At 40.6% G+C, this 23,622-nt stretch overlaps 1 protein-coding gene and 1 non-coding gene across 3 annotated transcripts in view; one reads left to right on the top strand and one right to left on the bottom strand.

Moving 5' to 3' along the window:
• The window catches only part of TOX (thymocyte selection associated high mobility group box), a 306,345-nt gene that overhangs the window by 30,440 nt on the left and 252,283 nt on the right, over positions 1 to 23,622 (top strand). The gene's annotated exons all lie outside the window — the stretch shown is intronic.
• TRNAG-UCC lies at positions 193 to 277 on the bottom strand. The gene has a single exon. It is a non-coding gene; the product is annotated as a tRNA-Gly (tRNA).

Here is a 23,622-nt window from a genome sequence, read left to right as displayed (position 1 = left end):
AAGCCCTCCTTTTTTGGAGACACCTCTGTTTATATCAGGTGCCATTGGCATTCTCTGCTTTGCCTTTTCCTTATTTAAAAAAATTTTTTTTCTAATGTTTATTTATTTTTGAGAGAGACAGAGACAGAATGTGAGTGGGTTGGGGCAGAGACAGAGGGAGGCACAGCTCCAGGCTCCGAGCTGTCAGCACAGAGCCCGACGCGGGGCTCGAACTCACGAGCTGGTAGATCATGACCTGAGCGGAAGTCAGACGCTCAACCGACTGAGCCACCCAGGCGCCCCTTTGCCTTTTCTTTCTAAATCTCATGAGAGATACACAAAGGATACACAAGGCCCATCTCTTGACATTCCATGATGGCTGGTCATACGTGCATTGGAAGCAAGTGGTGGGTACTACCAAAGAGCTGTTAGTTCCAGGCAAAGCTTAAAACGCTGTTGGGAAAAGATGATTCTGTATTTGGTCATAGTGCACTGAAAGCATCTGACCACATCGATGGCCAGCAAATTTAGTCCAATGGGGACTTCACTTTGATGGGCCATCACTGGAGAATGCTGGTCATAAAACCTTACATTCCCGGAGCGGATGGTGGTGTTAGCCCACAGAATTTATGGCTAATGGTATGAATTAAGTCAAACTGGACTTGCTTCCATGAGGTCTTACCTGCCACCCAGGAGTGAAGGGGATTCCATGGGAGTCACTGAAACTGAGAAGTCACTTTCAACAGACGGCTCCTAAATAAAATAGGAGCTTCTTGAGGGACTAGCAGGAGTGCTAGATGAATGTGCCTGCAGATCATCGAAGAGCCCAGAGAGGTCGCTGGGATGGTCCCACAACCACCTGACACGAACCTGAAGTGGGAAAACACACAGCAAGACGTGACTGAAAGCTAATGGCTGTCTCGTGCAATCCTGATTGGGCGTGTGCAGTCCTGAGCACACCCGTGCTGTGCCCTGAGTGTGCACGCTACGTTCTGAGCACACCTGCCACGTCTCCGTCAGCCTTAGGCTCTCTGAAAAGGCCTTTTGCAAAGCGAGTTCAAAGAGGCTAAGCTTGATTTCCAACGTGTCATGAAATGCTATCATAGTTCTCTTTAGGTCTACACTTCATTTATCCTAAATGAACTTGGCTGCTGACACATTTCGTCGTCCGTTGATGTGAAAGTATTACGTTTCACTAACTTAATAAGACTAACAGCAGTGTTATTTTTGGTTGCTAGAAGGCTACCAGTGCGATCCATAACTTGTGGCTAACAAGTACCTGCTAAAACCTGTAATCATGTCGCTGTGCAAGGGGACCCAGATGTCATCGGTTTGTTTTGCTTTGCAAGTGGTGATGCACTGTCTGTGAATGCTCCAGCTTTTCTTACACCACAGCTACCTCATTTGCCAAATATGGGAATGATCCTTTGTTCATGTTAATTGAAAATGACATCCTTATTCATCATATGCAATTTTTTTAGTCATTAAAATTCTGTCCAAAGCCTACCCAACTGAGGAGAACGGCTGAGTAATACCCTGGGCTTGTTAATCTATTGTCATCAGCCTTCTGTTTTATCCTCCTGACATGAACAGAAACAGGAACTCTGATGTCCAAACTCTGCCTTTGATTCTGCACCCAAAATGGAATGCTGGAGCAGTTAGACTCATGATCTGGAAACGTAGTTTTGGCCTAACTTATCCAGAAAATGTCCAGAGTCCCTCATTTCACTGGAAGGTTCAAAGACTTAGGCCTGATTGGATTCCCAGTGGAAATAAAAATTCTTTGGACACATTTTCCTTTACGTTGTTACCTACGCCCGCATAAGTACATAATGGAACAACCATCTAGTGCGATCGATCGATGAAGACAGTGAGCTGAAATGAAATTCGAAAGGAAAAAAAAAAACACCTCTAACAATAACTCTGGATCTAAATTATACTGCTAATCATCACCCGAATTAAGAGATAGCCACAGGCTGTATCTGTTTAACGTCTTATTCTTTCTTGGTGACCTTCCGAAAAGTAGTAAAAAACACATTAAAATAATTTATATTCGATGTCAAAAACGTGTTTTATTTTTTTTATAATAAAGGTTTCCATCCCTTTGATTAAATTTATGTTTATATTTGACGCGTTCTTGAGGTACATAAATTCTCATGACAGCAAAAGTCCACATACTCACAGTACCCAGGGCCAGGTTGAGTTGGATTTGGACACATGACATAAATAAAAGTGGTTTTATGTTTCACCTTCATCTGGTAGGTGAGCACTCCACCTTTTCTTGTGAAACATAATCGGTTGTGACATGGCAAAATTAGATCCTGGCTATTTATTATCTTCTGAAATCAAACCCCATAACTGGGAAAGCATGTGGTAGGTCTGCTGGGGCAGCTTGTATTCAGAGAGGAAAGGGGGGGGGCTTTCCAGTTTTATAAGCTCAAGGTGATTTTCTCCAACATCTCGAGCATTTTAATTAATTACCCTGAAAGATTGAGTAAATTATTATTTGAATACTTTATGGCATTACATGTTAACGTTTCAAGGACAAAGTGCTGTACTTTGCTTTTCAACAATGCCTCATCTGTCAGAATATATCTTTGAAATTTATGTAGTTTGCTGCAGAGTAAGGGGGGGAGCAGACCTGGAGTCCTGTGAATTATTAGGAGACACCAGAGTCGAATGTGATCTATCCCACAACAAAAGGAATATTTATCGATACCTGATTTCAAGTCCGAAATTAACAAAACGAATAGTGAAATCGATTAGCTGCATTTTCTCAGAACATGTTAAAATATAATTGGCTTTCTTCGATGAAGTTCTTCTGATATTTTTTGGAATCCTTGGCAGAGCCGTAAGGCTAAGCAAATGCCTTCAAATCAGACCAAAACAAATTTTGCAAAAATGGTTTCGGGCATGTCAGTCTCATGCTGGGCACCATGCTTCACAAAGTATGCCGTGAGAGCCGTGTTCTGCTGTTTATGCTTATGGATAGAAGGTGTTTCTGTTCAGATATCACAATCTGGAAGATATATATGAAAAGCGTTCTTGAGCCTGCAGAAAGCCTTTGATGCTGAACTTGACAAAGTCTGTTTAAATGTAGAGACTGCATCACATGTCATAGGCTGCTCAGTTGATCTTTGTAACCAATAACAACCTTCCCTTTGCGGATATAATCTTTCTTTCTCCATAAGGGCACTCAACCTTTTACTAACTTCATCCTACCATCAGTAGATTAGATTAAATCCCCATTTACTGCATCATATTAATATTTTCAATGGCACACTAATCCAAGAAATAAATGTGTCAGTTTCTATGGCCACATGGTAATGGGCATAGCCATCACAGAGTGCCTTAAGGCCACATAAAAGACTTAATGTACAGATTGAATAGAGAAGCACATTATTTATTACGAAGCTATCAAGCCGAGAAATTTAGCAATCTCGTTTTTTAGATTTGCGCATTTGACCTGGGCCAATTTGCCCCACTGGTAATACTGAATATTCAGTATCACAATGTTTTTGCAGTTTTAAGGATAAAGTGGTCACACTAATTTGATTCAGAGCAGTTTATTGAATTGAATGATTTTTATGTCCCTGAAATGTTTATTGATACTTCTTTTTTAGTTCAAGTGACTTAAAATGTAAGAGGGACCAGGGTGTAGGCCTCCTTATAGTGCTGCTGAGGGGAGTCTGTTTAGCAAAAACAGTAACAGAGAGAGATGGAAACAAACCTATTTGGCCTGATTCTGTCATCTGGGTGGGAACAGGTGGGGAGAGAGAACAGGGATGGAGATGGCGAGTGAAAGAATGTGCGCCCCATAACTCCTCTATTCCACGAGGTTTGAGTCTCTATGAGCTTTGGAGGGAAGGTTTGATTCAACCAGAAAATTTGTAAAGGGAAATTCAGAGAATGGAAGCTTTGCAAAGAAAGCCTCTCCTCTCTCATTCTCTTCCTCTCAAACCTCACACCCCCTCTTTTCCTTTCTACAATAAGACCAATGCTGGGATCATTTGGTAAAATGGAAGAGACCCTCTCCCAACACAAAGCCCGCTGGCTCCCTTCCACATATTGACATTCGAGCCAAAAACGAAATTGAAAATGACAACTTCACATTGGTTATTTGGCATCATATAGTTTTAAAAAGTCAAACATGTTTAATGGATTTTACTTTTCTTAAAAGTGAATGTTGACAAACTAATTCAGAACTTGAAGGCAGCCTTTGGTTGCTGCTGGGAGCTAAAAAGTATAGAATTGGAATAGACCTAATTATTGTTGATCGATTCATTCATTCATTGAACTGTGCACATAAAAATCGAGGGGATTGCTTTCCTTGAAGTTTGATGGTAGAATATGTGTCAGATCAAAGGCTGTGTTGATCAATGCTATGGTGTAGTATCGGAACGATTCTGAACATTTTCAGACATATAGAATTGGAGGGCCCACTGCTGACTGTCCACTTTATATATTTCTTTGCTTGGTCTGTTCCTTGATTATTTGGCATGATTTATCATTCGAAAAGACGGAATCTGGAGTTACTACTACAGAGTATTCATCTGCATATCCAATGACGTTTGCATTTATATTACATTTGGAAAATTCTGTTTTAGTTTGGGATTTGGGTAGAGAATGTTTACATTTTGTGGATATTTTACTGTGTTTCCAAAACCCTGTTGGAAGAATTATTTTTTCTAATATTCCTTTACACTTTCTAAGAGAGCTATTATTAACAGGGTACCCCTACTAACAGTATTTTACCACTGACAACAGGTGACATTTCTAGAAGCTCACATGTCAATAAAATAGTAGAAGGAACCGGTGGGGAGACAGGAGAGACTTAGCAGAGCATATTAGTGGCTTTAACCAAGCCCTCCCAATCTGTTGAAGTTTCCAACTTTATGTTCTGGAAAAGCCCATTTCCAGTAAGTCAGAATAACCCTCCTGACAATATTTCATCAGCCATCAATGCTAAAGAGAAGTAGCTGATACTTCTCTTCTCTCTAATTCTCTCTAATACAGGCAGCTTGAAGTGGAGAACAGACAGAAAGCTGTTACCGACAGACTAGTTGGAAATAAATGTCTGTGCGAATCGGTGTATTTTAATTTTATTAGAGAATGTTACCTGTCCCTCCATGGAAAAGTGGCTGCAACAGACTTTTTGTGGCTATTTCTGGCACAGTATTAACACAATCATCCCCTAATTTTTCTGAGAAGTAATTAAAGAGCTCTTTGTTCTTAAAGAAACACGTATTTCTTTTTCTTTGTCTCTGTTAACATTTGGTTTGTGTTCTGACAATAAAAACATGGTGTCTTAAGACTTCTTTCAGAATTCAAGCACAAAATCTGTAAAAGTCTCAATTTAAAATAAATATATACTTTTATAAACCTAGGGAATAGAATAAGTATTTTAGTAAGGACACGCTGCGGGCTAGGCCTGCTGAAAGTTCTTTAAGCCTGTGAGTAAAGGAGATGTTTCCTACCATAAAATTCTTTATGGCCTGAGCTTTAAAAGGATTAAATGTATTGTATACCTAAAACACTGAGTACATATAGTCCCGCTGTCATAAAATCCTTCACAGAGCAACAAGTGAAGTACTTGTTGTATTAACAGTACTTTTCAATTGAAGTTAAAAATATGAGGGTTTTTTTCCCCCTGTTCCTCCACTGATGCTTGTTGGTGAATTTAGAAAGGGTCAATGCAAATATTCTTACAGCAGAAAACGTGAAAGGAAATTTCTATAGCGTTTTGCCGGCTTGGTTCCTAAAAGAGTGAGTTATCGTTTCTCTCTCCCAGGGTCATTAATAATGACAGATGTACATGGTGCAGAGTTCACCTACATTATTGTCAGTAGCACGGCTGGCAAGAGAATATTTATTACAAGAAGAGGAGGGACAGAGAGACATGATGTTGAAACAGAAGACAAGACCAGAGTTCAATTGTTTTTTCCATTGAAATAAAATATAATCATTCCCTAAGCGTTCTTAATAGCATTTATTTCTAAGCATTCTTATTGCGAATATATTTCATCTCCATAAATGTTCCTTGTAGTGTTGACTTAAAAACAGAAAATAATCAGGCACTCATTTTAATTTTATTTTTCCAGTAAGCCTGTCTAATAATCGAATATATTAGGATGACTCTCAAAATATCTTTTGAATTATTGATAGGAGGACTGTTTGATTGTCAAGGCCTCCTTCCCCCTACCATATTTTAAGAGGACTTAAAATAGGGACAGCTAGCATTGAAATACTGACTTGAAATTTTACTTAAATGAATATGATAATAAATACAGGTTCCAAGATGAAGAATTGACAGAGTACGTTTGCGCTCCCCTCTCTCTCCCTTTCCGTTCCCTCTTACCTCCGTCCTACCCCCCCCCTTCTAATTTTAGCCTATTAAGACAACTATACTTGGAATTCCTTTCCTGAGTTAGTCTGTTGATTGTCCATTGAGGTACAAAGGAACGCCTGTGCTTGGATCAGGTTTTCTCTGCCTCCCCCCGCTCCCCCACCCCCATCTACAGCAGAGCCAGTCCAGAAATAGCCTCTTCAGTGGAAATCTCTGACTGTGAATTCTTTTTTAAAAAGAGGGGGTGGGGTAGGGAGAGATGAAATTGAATACAGTGACTTTTTTTTTCCTCCCTAATTTCAGAATAAAGAAAGGGAAGGGAGGGGAACGTAGCTTAATCACACAAATTCCCCAGAATAGAGATGTACAAATAAAGACATATAAAAAGAAATCTCACAAGCCATTTTATCACTTAGCTGACAAAAGTCACACAACCTCTCAGCATTATTTTTGAGAAGGATTCTGGTTGTAACATAGGTGCAGCCTTGGGTATGGCAGGTGGTAAGTGTCTCATAAATTTTAGCTTCCTTTACCTTTAAGGGCAAAATGGATTACCTTGTTCATTTTCCTATCCCCTTAGCAATGGCATTGTGCCCATAATCAGAAGGCTTTCAGTAAATATGTGTTTAATGTATGTATAAAAGGTAGAGGTATACAGGATATTTGGCATTAACAAAATTCATATCCATAAATATATTCTAAGATAGTTATAGCTGTGCAACCATACTGTTTATAAGCAACCCCCCATTGTTGGTCAGAAGTCGTTTTTGCAGTGCTGGTTGACATGAGGAAACCTCCCATCTCATGGCCTCAAGGCCTCATGGGTAGGGTTTGGCCAAACTGACCCACTGAAACAAGAACTGCTTTTAATTCCCCAGTTCTCTGTGGAAGATGTTCCTTTTTTTTTTAATGTTTGTTTATTTATTTTGAGAGAGACAGAGTGGGGGAGGGGTGCAGAGGGAGAGGGAGAGAGAGACTCGCAAGCAGGCTCGTCACGGTCAGTGCAGAGCCCAACGTGGGATTTCAGTTCACAAACTGTGAAATCATGGCCTGAGCTGAAACCAAGGATCCTTAGGGATGCTTAACCGACTGAGCCACCCAAGTGCCCCAGAAGATGTTCTTTTAAAGCAGACTTCTAAGTCATCATTCATTCTCTTCTAATTTGAAAGAGAAAACAATTTACGCCTTTTCCAAATTAAAACCAAGCAACACAAATACAACGTTTCATGGAATAAAAGGGAACTAATATCCTAAAATCACTAGTTATGTGCTATCAAATGGGATTGACAAGAGTAGAGTAAAATCAGGACTCAGGTAAAAACTGAAATATTGTTCTGTGTCAAGAAACTATCCTCAGATAGGCAGAATGAATTAAATCCCTGCTTGTTAGTTGGTTGGGAGCATTCAGATCAGAGAACCAAATTAAAACAGATCTTTTTGATGATAAGGCTCAAGGTAAAACAATTTCACTGCTTTTCCCCTTTATAAATATTTAAGCATCCAATTTAAATTAAGGAAAAATGGCAAGCCCTATAGACACAGTTTTCCAGAAAGGCGTAGTATTGCGATAGCCATGGAGAGCCTGTCAGACAGTATTCACTGTTTTTTTAAATAATTCTTACTGTCAGTTGTCCACAGCTTTTTAAAACAGGCTGGAGGTACCTGTTATTCCTCTGCCTCCGTTTTATCCACTTCTTCACTGCTGCTTCGAACATGGTACCAAGGGAAGCTATGCTTCATCCTGCCTGACAAGTTACAGTTATTAGAGTGTTCCCAAGTTACATGGTCAATACCTTCAGAGGTGTTTTATGCTACTTTACTTAGTCGTCGTGGTGAGACATTTTTTCCAGGTGCAACTTTTTCAGGGAAACTGAACGATGCTCCAAACATGTAATCAACATGTGAAATGCACGCCATCCCACACCCATGGAGTGTGTCTTCTGTTGTGCAATAACAGAAATCTTTAAAAAAAACACAAAAATCCTGAAGGAAATGAGTGTGCAGCGCTTAGGGAGTTGCAGGAATCTTGCGTAGAAGCCAGACCTCCCTCCACGTTTGCTCTCTCAATTCATTTGTGCCGCGATCCTGAAATTACGGGAATACCCCCTTTCTATACAAGAATTAGATTCCTCCCAGTTTAAAACCTCCCACGTGCACTGTCCGATACAGCATGGAAAGATCTAGTTTCCACCGACCTGCAGGTGAGCTCTGACCGTTGGGTAGGCACTGCTGTCCCAGGCTCTGTGAGGGACACTTGTGATTGGCAGAGGTTCCCAAAGGACTGCAGACATGGTGGCCGCTCAGGCCACTCGCTTGCCATCTCTGCTCTGTCGCAAGACTCGTAACCTGGCCCACGAAACTACTGTCCCTGAGCTGCGGCTGTAGCACAGGTAGAATTAGGCTTTATGCTTCTTGGTGACAGTACTAATGCTTTTCATAATGTACTTGCTTGTGTAGATAATACTTTTTGCTCCGTGTCCTTTTGTCTTTATTTTTTTCCTCCTGAGTGGGTTCATTTTCTCCCTGCAATGGCGCACGCATTCCCAAGGGCCACCGAGGCTGGGCTGGAAGCAGTGAGTTGCTACTTATTACATTTAACATTCGTCTTACCATGAGTTAAGGGGCCAAAATGATTGTTCCGTATATAGGGCTGCCGGGCTTTCAATTGCCTCTATTCTTCATAGTCCAATAAATAAATTTTCCTTTTTTTAATAGCACATTTTCTACATCATAGCCCTTAGCAAACAAGCAAGAATCGATAAGTATTGAACTTCATTCAGCATCAACTGTGTAAATAAAATGTCAATTGTTCGGGCTCTTAGTCTGGAAGAGTCTTAGTCTTTCATCAAGGCTATCTGGAACCTTCTGACTCCCACCAGGAGGGAATCGGCACAGGAGCAATTATCCATGCCAGGATGATAGCAAGTCTGTGCTTGTATAGACCCCGTATGCTTCAGAAAGCTCGATGAGAGGGACATTCGGAGACCCAAGGGCCAGAGCAGTGAGATACACATTCTTGGCCAAGCACCACGCCTCTCCTGGTCCTGTCTCATTTAGAAGTGTAGAGCCTCACTCCTGCGGAGACTTCATGGTGCACAACCGAAGCGGACACTTTAAACTTCCATGCATTCTCAAGAACAGGTAAAACCCTCCTGCCCAAGCTCACAAGGGAAAAAGGGAGCCAGAGTCGCAGCACAGACACGGGCATCTGCGAGCACGTTAGGAAATAGAACACTTCCTCTCATCGTTATAGTCTTTAAATTACAGACGGGAACGTTCGTAACTTCAGGGAAAGTTGTCACCTGTCACTGCAGTAGAAGTCCTCAGAGGTGTTCATCCCAGACCAGAGCCACCTTGTGCAATCAGTGGGGTTCTGATACCACAGGACAGAACTCTGCCTGGAACACAGGTCCTACGGAGCTGTGTGGCCTGACCCCGTCTCACTCTCCCCACCTTCGATTTGCTTGGTAAAATGAAACAAAGTCTTATTGGCTTTTGGGGGGGTTTGTGAGGATTAACTTATGAGATGATATATGTGAAACTGCTTTATATAAAGTGCAATACAAATGATATTCTTTCTGGTATTGCTGCTGATAGAGTCATAGTTGTTGTTTGTGTTATTAGACTATGTCTTCCCTGAGTTTATTTGGAGAGACCCTTTATGATGCAACCAGAGAACTTTATAAAGCAGAATCTAATAAAATGTGGGGCTGGCGTTTGGGGTGCTAAAAAGATCTGACCTATGATTCCTAATGGAAAGAGTATCTTTTTGACGAGAGAAATGGTGTCACTTAAAATCTACATGAGAGACAGTTTTTTTTTAATTTTATTTTAGAGTGAGAGAGGGGGAGAGTGTGTATGAATTGGGGACAGAGGCAGAGGGAGAGAGAGAGAGAGAGAGAGAGAGAGAGAGAGAGAGAGAGTCTCAAGCAGGCTCCATGCTTGGTATGGAGCCTGACATGGGGCTTGATTCCACGACCCTGGGATCATGACCTGAGCTGAAATTAAGAGTCGGACGCTCAACCAACTGGGTCACCCAGGCACTGTGAGATAGTTTCATTATAATTTATAATTATAGCGAAAAAACCACCAGCATGAAAAATAGCCATCATATTAATCACATTGTATATTTCTATCCCCCCAGGAAATAGAGATTTTCAAGTAGGAGGAGGTCAAGAGCATGTATGTTTAGTTTAACGCGATGTCGAACCTATCTATTTGACATTATTCAGATTTTTTTTTTAATTAAGTAGCCAGGGGCGCCTGGGTGGCTCAGTTAGTTGAGCGTCCAACTTTGGCTCAGGTCAGGATCTCGTGGTTCGTGGCTTCCAGCCTCGCGTCGAGCTCTGTGCTGACAGCTCAGAGCCCGGAGCCTGCTTGGATTCCGTGTCTCCCTACCCCTCTGCCCCTCCCCACTTGCTCTTTCTCTCTCTCTCAAAATGAATAAGTAAACTTAAAATTAAAAAAAAAATTAAGTAGTTATGTTTGGTTTGTCTCCAATTTCACCAGTCTTTTTTGTCTCCAAATTCACATTCAGCGCTATAGGCAAAGCCAGAGTTAAGCATCATTTAGAGACCCTCCCACAATACCTTCTTTGTCTCTCTCTGATATTTCTCTATACAAGTCTTCCTCGACTTATGACGGGTTTGCTTTCCGACGTGTAATATACTTTACCCTGCCAGACAGCATAGCTCAGCCTGGCCTACCTTAAACGTGCTTGGAACACTTACATTAGCCTACAGTTGGACAAAATCATCTAACCCAAAGCCTATTTTGTAAGAAGATGTCGACTCTCCCACATAATGTATTGAATACTGTACTGCAAGTGACGAGCAGAATGGTTGCCAATGTATCAGTGGTTAACCCTGGCGATCACGGGGTTGACTGAGGGCTGCGGCCGCTACCACTGTTCAGCATCGTGACAGAGTAGTGTACCCATAGCACTAGCCTGGGAGAAGATCAAATTCAAAATTCAAAGTATGGTTTCTGCCGTGTGCATGATGCTTCCACACCATCGTCAAGTCAAACAATCATAAACCATCTTAAGTTGGGGACCGTCTGCAGTAAGAGGCTCCTTGTATCACTGGATAGTTCGTTGTAGCTCGCTTTGCTGAACGGCTGTGGTTTTCACTTCTTGAATAGCCTTCCCTAACCAACCCCTTGCAATATGACGTCTACGTCAACCCTCTTACTGGTATGCTTTCCCAGAGACAAACATTGAATTCTTTCAGCCAAGTCATTTGTACCGTTGCTGGCTTCTCGTGGATGTGTATTGCCCAGTGGACGTCCCTCTCATTGAAAGATTCTTCTTACTTGGTTTACAGCACCTTACTCTCTCTGGACCCTTCTGAGCCCTTTAGCCTTCTCTGTCTCCTTGCATGGACACTTCATGACCCCTTAATGATGGGCAAGCCATTCGACCAGAAAAAAAATTATCCTGACATTTGTCAAAATAGTGAGGAAGACTTAATTCAAGACTCTTGAAAGAGGTGGTGTCACGACTGTTGCAATAGGGAAGAGAAAACAGGACCAATTCTAACCACAGTGAGAATAAGTGGGAATTTATAGGAGCTAGTTTGAGGCATGTAGGGGTTGGTGGAGGGAAAATTACTAAGGGTAATGACAAAGATTAGGGGAAATTCTTGCCAAACTGATTCTTGCTGCGGGCAGGCCAGGGTGATCAGATAGTAAGCTCAGGATGATAAAAGGTGCAGAATTGGATCAGATATTGATGGGGTGGGGGAGAGAGTCTCTCTGAACTGGCTTCGCAGGACTCTGACTAAAACTGTATGCTGCATGGACAGACTCTGAAGGCCACGGTGGAGGCACAGTGAGACACGGGCTCTGAGGAACCTGACTAATGTTTGGTCAAGGAGAGAGCTTTGTCACTTTTCAACTGTTGCCTTTCTCTTTGCCTTTCGTTCTCTAGTGGGCATGTCGATTGGCATGGTTTTAGCTATGACTCTGTGATGCTGCCTAAAAGACTATCCTAGCTAGACTTCGAGCCCTGTGAGTCTTCAGTTTCATATTTGCAGATATTTTCAGGCCAGCATATCCAACAGCAAACCTATCAGCTCTCTCCCTCTCACCACTTTTTGCCATGATTGTCTGTGTTCTTCTGGTCCTTCGAGCTAAAAACCTGGAAGTCTTCTTTGACTGCATCCTTTTCTTCCTCAATAAGTTTTATCAATAAATTTTGTTCATTTGTCTTCTTGGATTCTGATTGAATCTCTGCTTTCACCGGTTCTGTCTCACAGCTGTGTCACGGTGAGAACCTTTATCTGCTGTCTCTGCCTTCAGTTCAGCTTACATGGAACAGACCGCCCGGTGGTCTGACCTTCCTCAGTCACAATGTAATTCTCTGATCCCTCGAGTGGCTGCTTACCTTCTCTTGCATGAAACCTTAAACCTTGTATGGCCTCCTCACGATGCTCGCCCGATGTTTCCAATGCCCTGGAATCTCATGTTCTCGCTGAGCGTTGGACGTTCCCACCTTGAATGCTTGTGCTTGACCCAAATTCTTAAAGCACAGAGTTAAGGGCTACATCCTACTTCTCAATTTTTCCCAATATCCGTTCACCTTGATTTTGTTTTCAAATTTCAATTTCTGTCTATAACATTCGGAAGCAGACTGCTATATTTTCGTACTTAATATTACACTATTTTTGTACTATATTTTATCGTCACGTCATCATCTATTGTGAATAATGTCTCAGCAATTAGGTTGAACATTAGAAGCCACACATTTTTCATCTAGATCCATCTGTTTATCTTATGGGACACATCTTAGATAAATGTGAATTCAATACTTACTGCTTCATTGATGATCAGTGATCTTACCAGGTAAGTGTTTTACTCTTTACCTGATGTTTTTCCTCTGTTCTACAATTACTCAACGTTTTGTTAAGAAATGCAAATGTAAGAAGATTATTTACTGGGTAGTTATCAAATATTTCTCGGGCACACTTATCCTATGAGCACTTGGACAGCGGTAATAGCAGAATACAGTTCTTTGCCTCTCTTCAGTTGAAGTTTGAGAGATATTTGTTCAGAGAACCTAAATACAGCATGTTTGCAAACAGATTTATTATTGGAAAAATTAGGAACTGAGAGGTGAAATGATTTGTCCAAGAACTGAAGTGAAGAATTAAAATTATTATGCACAATCTTTTTTTAAATTTTTTTAACGTTTATTTATTTTTGAGGAAGAGAGAGAGAGACAGAGTATGAGTGGGGGAGGGAAAGAGAGAGAGGGAGATACAAAATCCGAAGCAGGCTCCAGCCTCTGAGCTGTCTGCACAGAGCCCAATGTAGGGCTCGAACTCGTGAACTGTGAGATCGCGACCTAAGCCAACATCGGCGCTCAACTGAGCCACCCAGGTGCCCCTGCACAATCTTTTTTTTTTTTATGACAATGCAATCTTAAAAAAAAAAAGCAAAATATATAAATAACAAGGACAGTGGGAAAATAGGAAAATGTTGAATGAACTTTTTTTTAAGTTTAATTATTTATTTTGAGAGAGAGAGAGAGAGGATCCCAAGCAGTCTCTTCACTGTCAGTGTGGATCCCAATATGGGTCTCAAACTCATAAACCATTAAATCATGACATGAGCTGAAATCAAGAGTCTGATGCTTAACCAACTGAGCCACCCGGCAACCCGAATGTTGTATGAACTTTGAAATTTAATGCTTTATCTTTGCATAATAATATCTGCAATCCACACCAGATCCATGTTATTTAGGTGAGGGTCTACGAAGGGATTGCCTGGTCACAACTTAGAGGTATATTTTGGGGTCCTTTGAAGGGCAGAGGGGTGAATGGAGCATACTATGTTATGTCCTTTCTAGATGGAAACACGTAATGTTGTTTAAGTCAGGTCTTCCAAATCTGTCCAAGTGGAGACTCTCAATTTCGATTAAGTAGATTTATGGAGGCCATGAACATTGTTCTGTAGCTCAGGGATTTGTGTTTAATTTTCTGGGATACCGTCCAATGATAATGTCTTGAGGATTTGAATTTCTGTGATAGGAAAACTAAGATTAAAAAATATTCTACCATCCATGCTGACCTCAAAATAAATTGGACTCTGAATAGTACGGCCAAGATCCCTACAACCCCACCAACCCCAATAACTCTTTGGTTTCAAACAATGTGCTTGGTGTGGTTTTGCTTCCTACGGTGTTGGGTATTTGTTGTTGCTGTTGTTGCTTTTACTCATTTTTTGAGGTTTTCCTGATGGTTTCTAGGGCACAGCAAAGTGATATTTAACAAAACGCAGAGATCACAATGGTTATGGAATCTGACAAAGTCCATACAATGCAGAATGTCTCTAACATATTCTGAGATGATAAGCCAGAAGCATAGATAGAAGTTTGCATGTTTCCAGGTGGGGATTTGTTGTATGGACTTTTTGTTGGTATTTGAAGCCTTAATTTAGAGATTCAACTCATTTTATCATTGCGTAGGTATAGGAGATCCATAAAAAAGTATGCATGTGTTGTGCTTAACTTTCTAATTAACCTTAAACTTGTTAACCATTCTGAGCAGAGCCAAAATATGGAAGAATCATTTAGTTGTAAAATTATTTGTAAGTAGCTGCCTTGTCATATATTTGGATTAATAAATTAGATTACTTTTAGCCAGTATGATAAATACTAGTCTTTTGAGTCCCACAGCAATTTTAAATAATGCCAAGCAAACTGAATAACATTTCCCACATTTTAATGAAAATATGAAATGAAAATGAAATTAGCACCACTCCTATATGTTGTAAATAATAGATTTTGCTCTGTTTAGTTATATTATTAAACCTCGGGCACTTATAATAGCTGTAACTAATAATGGGAGAATTAGAAATACTATACCCAGTAAGTGACATGCATGCTTAGTCATGGTTCCCAGTGGAAAACATTCCAACCGTAAAAGATAGTCTCATGGTTTACAAAGATCTCTGTAGTTTCAAATTTTCAGTGATCTGCAGCTATGTGTCTGTTTTCAGAACAAGATATCAAACAGCCAATTCTTTCATTCACTGCTATATAACTTGCCAAAAGTAGCACGATTTATTTAAACAAAAAAAACCCAGTAATTTTACTTAAAAAGTTTTTTAATGTTTATTTATTTTTGAGAGAGACAGAGTGTGAGCGGGTGAGGGCAGAGAGAGAGAGGGAGACACAATCTAAAGCAGGCTCCAGGCTCTGAGCTGTCAGCACAGAGCCCTGTGCAGCACTCGAACTCATGAGCCATGAGATCATGACCTGAGCTGATGTCAGACGCTTAACCAACCGAGCCACCCATGCACCCCCAAAAACAGTAATTTTAAAAAATGCCCTCTATATAAAGCTGTCTTCTCAGGTCTTGTTCTTGAGTAATAATCCTTCCTATATCATTGGGATATGATGATGCTATTGGTCCCTGCAGTCCAGCAGAGGCAAAATGCCAGTGACAAGAACAGAAAATGGAATTCATACTGTTCCTACCCATAAGGCAATATACGTAGGGATATTATTGCAAAAAAGCTCCCTTTTTTTCTTTTTTTAATGTCTATATCAGAATACCTTGATGATCAAGGAAGGGTACAGTTGAAACTGGTACTCTTACACTGATTAGAAATGCATGTCTTGTTTCCTTTTTCTTCTTATTTTTTTAATGTTTTATTTATTTTTGAGAGAGCACACGAGCGGGGGAGGGACAGGGAAAGAGAGACACAGAGGATCCAAGGCGGGCTCTGTGCTGACAGCAGTGAGCCCCATGTGGGGGATGTGGGGCTCGAACTCAAGAACTGAACCATGAGCTCATGACCTGAGCCGAAGTCAACCGACTGAGCCACCTGGGCGCCCCGCTGTTTCCTTTTTGGTTAGCAAGTTGATCTATTTGCTTGTGTAGTCACAAATTTAAAAAAAAAAAAAAAAAAAAAAAGGACTACAACGTTTGAACTGCAATGAATTTCAGCTCCTTCGGCATTTACTTGAACACCTATTATGTGTAACCAGCTGTTCCTTAGGGAGGTTGAGAGAAAGAGAGAGAATACAGGCCAATTAGAGGAAGGGCAGGCCTTTAAAGAACTTGAAAGGTGATCTCCTTGATAATCATTTTAACTTTATATTTATCCCTTTATATTCATTTTTTGGTCAAGTGATAAAGTTATCAAAATATTCTACAATACTCTGTCCAAAGGGAAACCATGAAAACTTAAAAAACAAAAAAAATACAACAGAAAATTTAGAAGAGTGTGGAATTTCTTTTAAATTACTGATTTATCTAGGTTTAACTTCTTTGACCACAGCTCTAAGTAGCTGGATCACAGTGCTACAGAGCCAATAATTTGAGCTACCCAAGGGTGGGTATAGATTAACATCCAACTAAATATCTATGCCATAAATCCTCATAAGCACCTGTGGTCAAAACCTAGATTCACCTGGATGAAGTAGGCAGGTAATTATTGTCGAGATTTCCTTTCAGTTTTGCCTTTCTAGACCCAACCAGAATTTAACACTTCAGGGCAATGTAACCAAAACAAAACCCCCCAAAAACAAACAAACAAACAAACAAACAAACAAACAAGGTATGTGGAAGCTTGACTGTCTCATAATCCCAGAATTAATGCATTTTAATCTTTCTGCAATTCTTTTCCCAGAAATTCTTTGTATCTTGTACTTTAAATGCACTACTAATTGAAATTAATACATAGATAGCTATGGCAAGCTGTCAGTAGAAGTCCATCATTGAGCCGTTAATTAAGAAAAGAGCGTTTTCGTTTGTGGAGATTAATATCAGTCTCTGAGTGGAGAGCATTCCCATTCCATATGAAGCTTAGCTTTGTAAACTTGTCCAGTCCCTAAGACCTAAGCAGGTGGCTGGTACTTTGTAGTGTGTGAAAAGAATGGCCAGTGTGCCATCACAAGTGTGAATTGAGTGTTGACATTCTGAGACTTTGCTTTTGTTCCAAAGCCACCCCACCCCTCCAATCCCCATACTTCCTCGTTCCCTCCCGCCTTTTTGGTGGGATCTCATTGAATCAGACACTAAACTTGCCTTAGCTTGATCCCTCCCCATGCCTATGGACTTTTCACGATTATTGTAAAAGCATCAACTCAAGTGAGAAAATATTTCCACCACATTGTTATTTATAAAGTGGCTAGTGATCCCTGTCTTCTGTAGATGCAATCCTACCTGAAAAATCAGAAACACCATTTTCTCCCTTTGAAAGGTATTTCTAGCTTTATCTGTGGTTAATATTCTCCATCTTACAGGGATTTTTTAGAAATGCTTTTGTTTAGGATGCAGTCGTGTGATAGCATTGGTCAGTCACCTCTCCCGTCCCCGCCAAAGATAATTGCACACTTTTACCTCTTTTTCAGACTTGATATCTCACTGACCTCCTCATTTTCACAAGATGACCTTGAAACACTCTTCAGGAGAAAATGGAGGTTACCAAGTGCGCAAATATTTCCTCGTAGCCATCACGTCTAAACCTGTCTGCACACACATTTCATTCTTTCTTGATGTGCTTTGTCTATCCGTCTCTCTCTCTCACATCTGTCTTGAGTCTCTCTGGGTTCCAAATATGCTCATGCCTCTCCCATCTTGAAATACAAATACTTAAACCCAAGTTGCCTGTGGCTTTTGATCCTGTCTTCTTCCATTTACAACCAAGCTTTCTGAAAGGTCAGTCCGCTGATGTTTCAGACTGTCTTCACCTGTTCTGACTCTTCATTGCCCTACACAGTAAACCCTTGGATTGCTGGTAACTTGTCCTGCAAATATTCCACAAGATGAGCAAACATCTCTAATAGATTTTAACTTGATAAACGAGCAAGGTCTTGAAATACGAGCAGTACATGGAAGCAAATGTCAGATGATCACAACGAAGTCAATGGTTCTTGAAATTCGCACTTGATATACAAGTGCTTTGGATTAAAAGCGTGTTTCCAGAAGGCATGATGCTCACAAAGCAAGGTTTTACCACACTTTCTCAGGCTCTTATCATTTTTAAAGGTCAACCACGGTCTCCATGTTGCCAAATCCACTGACCACTGTCCTTTGTGAAATGTTTCCTCACAGTATCCAAGTCAAGGTAAAATGTATCCTATTTTTTCTTGTACCTTCTTGCCTTTTCTCCCTATGTTCCTCTTCTTCTGTGGACCTCTTAGATCGATGAGCCAGTGCTTTTTAATTCACTGAAAATTGTGTTCTGTTTTGGACATGTCTGGTTGGAGTGTGCTGAGCTTGTGAACATAACTGCTAGCATTCCCCAGGTCTCATCTTTGAACCCCTTTCCAAAAGCGTGGTTTTCCAGGGTGATCAGTCCCAGACAAATGGCTTCAACTACTACCCATAAACCGAGGTCTCTAAAATCATATCTTCAATGGATTTTTCTTATTTCTAAGCCTCTGTATTCAATTGCCATTTCGGCATCTGTACTTAAATATCTTGCATTTCAAAATCAGGAGGTTCAAATGCAACACGCTTCCTCCCAATCCTGCTTCTTTCTTTGCTATAATCTGTAAGGTAGAGAATTGTACCAATTGTCTGGTCACCGAAGCCAATAACCTGGGGATTCTAGATTATTTCCTCTTCTCATCCTCCACATCCAATGGCCCGCTCTGTTCTTGAACTCAGTCTCCTTCCTGTTCCCCACCATCTTTTGCAACTTCCTCTCCCTGCGGTTAGCCTTCATCACTTCTCACTGGATCAGCTGGATACCCATTCTTCTTGCTGTCAACTGCTTGGTGTGGCACACGGACCCTCCTAGTTGGCCTCCCAGTTTCCTCCCAGGTGTCTGCTCTCAGCATTCCCTCACATGCATGGTGCCCTTCATTCTGCATGTGCCTTGTTGTTTTAAGCCACCATGAATGCACAGAGCCTACCCTCCCTGGCTCAAATGCCTCTTTCCTGCTTCCATATCGCTCCTTCCGGGAAACCCTCTGAGCCATCAGCGGCTTCACCTGAGGAGAGTAGGTAACATTATAACTGTTGGTGAAATGGTTATGAACACAGCCTCCGCAATCGGTTTGGCTGGGAGTGTGGCTAGACTCCAACACTCACCTCATGATGGTACAGCAAGTTACCTCACCTATTTGTGCCTCGGTGTCCTAATCTCCAAAATGGAGGTCCCCGGGGTGCCTGGGTGGCTCAGTTGGTTAAGCGTCTGACTCTTGATTTCTGCTCAGGTCATGATCTCCTGGTTTGGGAGTTTGAGCCCTGCATTGGGTTCTGCACCAACAGTGAGGAGCCTGCTTGGGATTCTCTCTCTCTCTCTCTCTCTCTCTCTCTCTCTCTCTCTCTCTCTCCCTTTCTCTGCCCCTCCCCTGCTCACGCGCACACACACACACACACACACACACACACACACACACACTCTCTCTCTCTCTCTCTCTCTCTCTCTCTCTCAAAATAAATAAACTTTTAAAAAGTTGCTTTTCTTTCTATTCTTTTTCTTTTTTCTTCTTCTTCATCCCCTTTTTTCCTTTTCCCTTCTTCTTTTCCTCCCTTTTTCTCCTCTTTTTCTCTTCATCATCCCCCTTTTCTTCCTTTTTCCCTTTGCCTCTTTCCTCTCTGTGTTTTCTTCTTCGTTCTCTGCCTCCCTCTTCTCCTTTATTAGAATTTTCCCCTTGAGACCTGTGTGGAGGCTCTGTGGATATTGGGACTAAATTATAAATTCGATTCCACACCCCATAACCCGTCACAGAGAATGTTATTTTATGTTCTTATTGGATATTGGGAAAAATATTATTTTCTGCCTTTAAAAAATTATTATTTCCATGATTCAGAGTTAGTGAATATGTTTCATTGAATTAATGACAAAATACAGATGCCTTCAGGAAACCTGTGTGAATGCTAAATATGAAAGAATAAGTTCTTATATAAATGTATGCTAAGCATAATTATGTCAAACACCTATATCACTTTTTATGTGCCAGGCATGGTTAAAAGAACGTTGTGTTTATAAACTCATTATTTTCCCCATTCATAAGGTCAAATATCACAAGGTTTTTTTTCCAGTTCACAAAGTTAGATTATTTATTTTATCCATAACAATTGTACACAGTAATTATTATTATAATTATACCTTTCAAGCTGGAAGTGAAATGACACATATGATTTTATATCTGGGAAAGCCAAGGAAAGAAATGTCATTCTCCATGAAAGAAAAGTGTAGGGAAAATCTTTATTGTGTCAGATATGTAAATTATTTTAAATAGGTAATATAAAGTCTTCATTTTTTAAACTTGTGCCCACAATTCTCATCTGGGATGTAGTTTTGTTTGTTTGTTTGGTTGGTTGGTTGGTTGGTTGGTTGGTTTTGTGTTGTTTAAGATTTTATTTGTAAGTCATCTCTACACCCAACATGGTGCTTGAACTCAGAACCTCCAGACCAAGAGTCCTATGTTCCACCGACTAAATGAGCCTGGCATCCCAGAGATGGAGGGTTTGGGTTTTTTTTAATGTTTACTTATGAGAGAGAGAGAGGGAGAGAAAGAGAGAGAGTGCAAGCTGGGGAAGGGCAGAGGGAGAGGGAGACACAGAATCTGAAACAGGCTCAAGGCTCTGAGCTGTCGGCACAGAGCCCGATGCAGGGCTTGAACTCACAAACTGTGAGATCATGACCTGAGGTGAAGTCGGATGCTTAACTGACTGAGCCACCCAGGTGCCCCAAGATTGGAGTTTTTAACAGCAATTAATCTTTTCTGTTTTTTGTAACAGAAGGACCCTGATTCTTGGAGTGAATTTCTATCTCCTCCACTTACAAAGAGTAGCTTTGGGCCAGCCAACCTTGTGGAAAGCGTAAGCTTCAGTTTCCCTCAGTGCATTTGGAAGGAGGGAACTTGTTTAGAAATAACGTGTTATGTTTGTTCTTATTATAGTTTTAAATTGGAACATTTGCTAAGCTATATGTTTGAAATAGCTTTTTTTTTCTTTACCACAAATGAAGAATCCTTGGAACTTTGATTTTCGGTACTTAAATAGGTTTAAAAAATGATAGCATACCAACTCTCCTTCTTTTGGGTTTGCGGTGACATTAAGAGGTACTAAGAGGGTCTGTAGCAAAGGTACTTATGCAAATTGATTTAACTAAGTATTTCTTGTGACCATCTCCTCCTCCACCCCAATATCTATTAATATTTCCAGGCACATTAGCGATCTGTGGGGTGCAGTTTGTGTGTTTGCCAATGTGGGCTCAATCCTAGGAAATGTAATACATTGTTTTTGCTAACATTAAGTGTTTCTGCATTTTAGTCATAATGAGCTTTTGGTCATGATGAATTTGACCTCCAAACATGGAAGTTGAGAATAATTGGTAGTGAACAGGAAAATCAATTTGCAAACTAGACTCTTTGGGAGAATTTTTTGGTTTTTTCCTTTAACAGTAGTAGTTAGGGCCTATGAGTTTAGATGGCCTTCATACTATGATTCAATTCAACATTTTGCAGAGCAGGAAAAGTAATAAATGTCACCTAAAGAATTTGGGGGGAAGTTTTGCAGTGCAAAGAACTTGTGGGATCTATTGATTTCAGTTGTGGAGACCAATAATATGAGGGGAGAAGGCAGGCAACCCATAATTAGTAAAGAACAGGAGCTCTTTTTTGTTAGTCACTGTGACAAATATTTAGTATTATGAGCTTTAACTTGTATTTGTTATTAGATTTTTGTACTGCAGTCAGTTAAGATTGTAAGCATTTGAGTACATTATTAATCTGTTCTCAAAAGAGAATCTGTTGGGGTGTCTGGGTGGCTCAGTTGGTTGAGCATCTGACTCTTGATGATCTGACTCTTGATGGGATCAAGTCATGATCCCAGGGTCATGGGATCGAGCCCTGCATCGGGTTCCACGCATGGAGCCTGCTTAAAATTCGCTCTCTCCCTCTCCCTTTGCCCCTGTCCTCTGAGTAACTTCTCTCTCTCTCTCTCTCTCTCTCTCTCTCTCTCTCTCTCTCTCTCTCAAAAAAGGACAACAGTTGTGTGGCTGTTTCACTCATTTGTACTTTGATTTGACCCAATAATTGAAAAGGATGCTAATGAAAGTTCATTCACGTTCCTTTGACACGAATGTAACCAACTTCCTACTTGTCTAGGCTTTCACCATGACCTATTTGCTCATAAATTATCCAGCAACACAAGTATGAAACTATTTTAAGTCCTTTCCTGACTGGTAGAGATTTTATTGGGCACTGTAATACCATGTAATGCCTTTTACTCTTCCCAAGACCAGCATTCAGCAATCTCCAAGAAGGAGGAGTTTGGTTCTGTGTTCCCCATGGTTTTGGTGTGCTTTCCTTCCCTCTTTTTTTTTTTTTAAATGTTTCTCCTTTTTTCCTGTGTGGCTTTTGTAACTGATGTTGATGATTTGACCAGTTTGGCTATCTGTTGTCTATTTGGAGGAACACAACCATCAAAATTGTACGTTTGCTTGTTTCAGGGAGAATTTTGCTCTTCTTAAGCCGGCATTGGTAAATCATGGAAACGTATTATTCACTCATTGGTTTTGCCAATATGTAGGACTTAACCCGATGATATGACAATTTTCGTTCTCTGCGGAACATGAACTTCGGCTCTCTTGTGAACTCTTAGAAGGAGGGAGCCGGGAGCGAAAGAGACAGAACCTTACCTTGGAGTGGAATTTTGTTTCTATTTTAGTCCACAGAGAGGGTGTGCCATTTTCTTTTTCCTTCTGTCGTCTCTGAAGGTATAAATGCTTGGCTCTGTGACAAAGCTGTTCTGTGGAAAGCCTCTGAGTTCCAGACTTAGCCTTTGTAACTAGCTAAATGGTTAAGAATGAGTCCTTTAACTTTTCTGGACTCCGTTTCCTTATGGAAAAGCAAGAGGTCAGATTATACTGTCTTTAGTCTGATCTGAACTAGTGTTCTGGGATTCCAACATGCAAGTCCTAAAAATATAATGAGACATGAAACTTGCACTAAGTCACTTCCTCTAAAAAATCATTAATAACAAAACTTGCTAGCTACTTCGTATTAACTTTGCAGGACAACAGAGGGTAATAATGGCTGCTGAATCACTGAAAACCACCGAACTAATGCACAGTTGCAATCCAAATTAGTCACATTTATTCTCACCATCGCTTCACTCCTTTGCCCATTTGAAGTTACTGTGATTATTTTTTGCTAGCTCTTTGGGAGAACTGGGTTATTTTTTTTTAATTATGAAAATGTTATTTCAGTAAATGTAATTTAATTAAAATGAGTATTTCTGCCAACTGTTTTAAATAAATACAGTATTCTTTTGCTGGTATGAAAGGAGTTACTATTTGCTGTCTCATTTCCTCACTAATATGCT

The sequence above is a fragment of the Felis catus genome, chromosome F2 (genome assembly GCF_018350175.1).
Source record: "Felis catus isolate Fca126 chromosome F2, F.catus_Fca126_mat1.0, whole genome shotgun sequence".
Taxonomy (NCBI): Eukaryota; Metazoa; Chordata; class Mammalia; order Carnivora; family Felidae; genus Felis; species Felis catus.
Note: the sequence above shows the minus strand (reverse complement) of the source record. Positions and strands in the feature narration are given on the sequence as shown.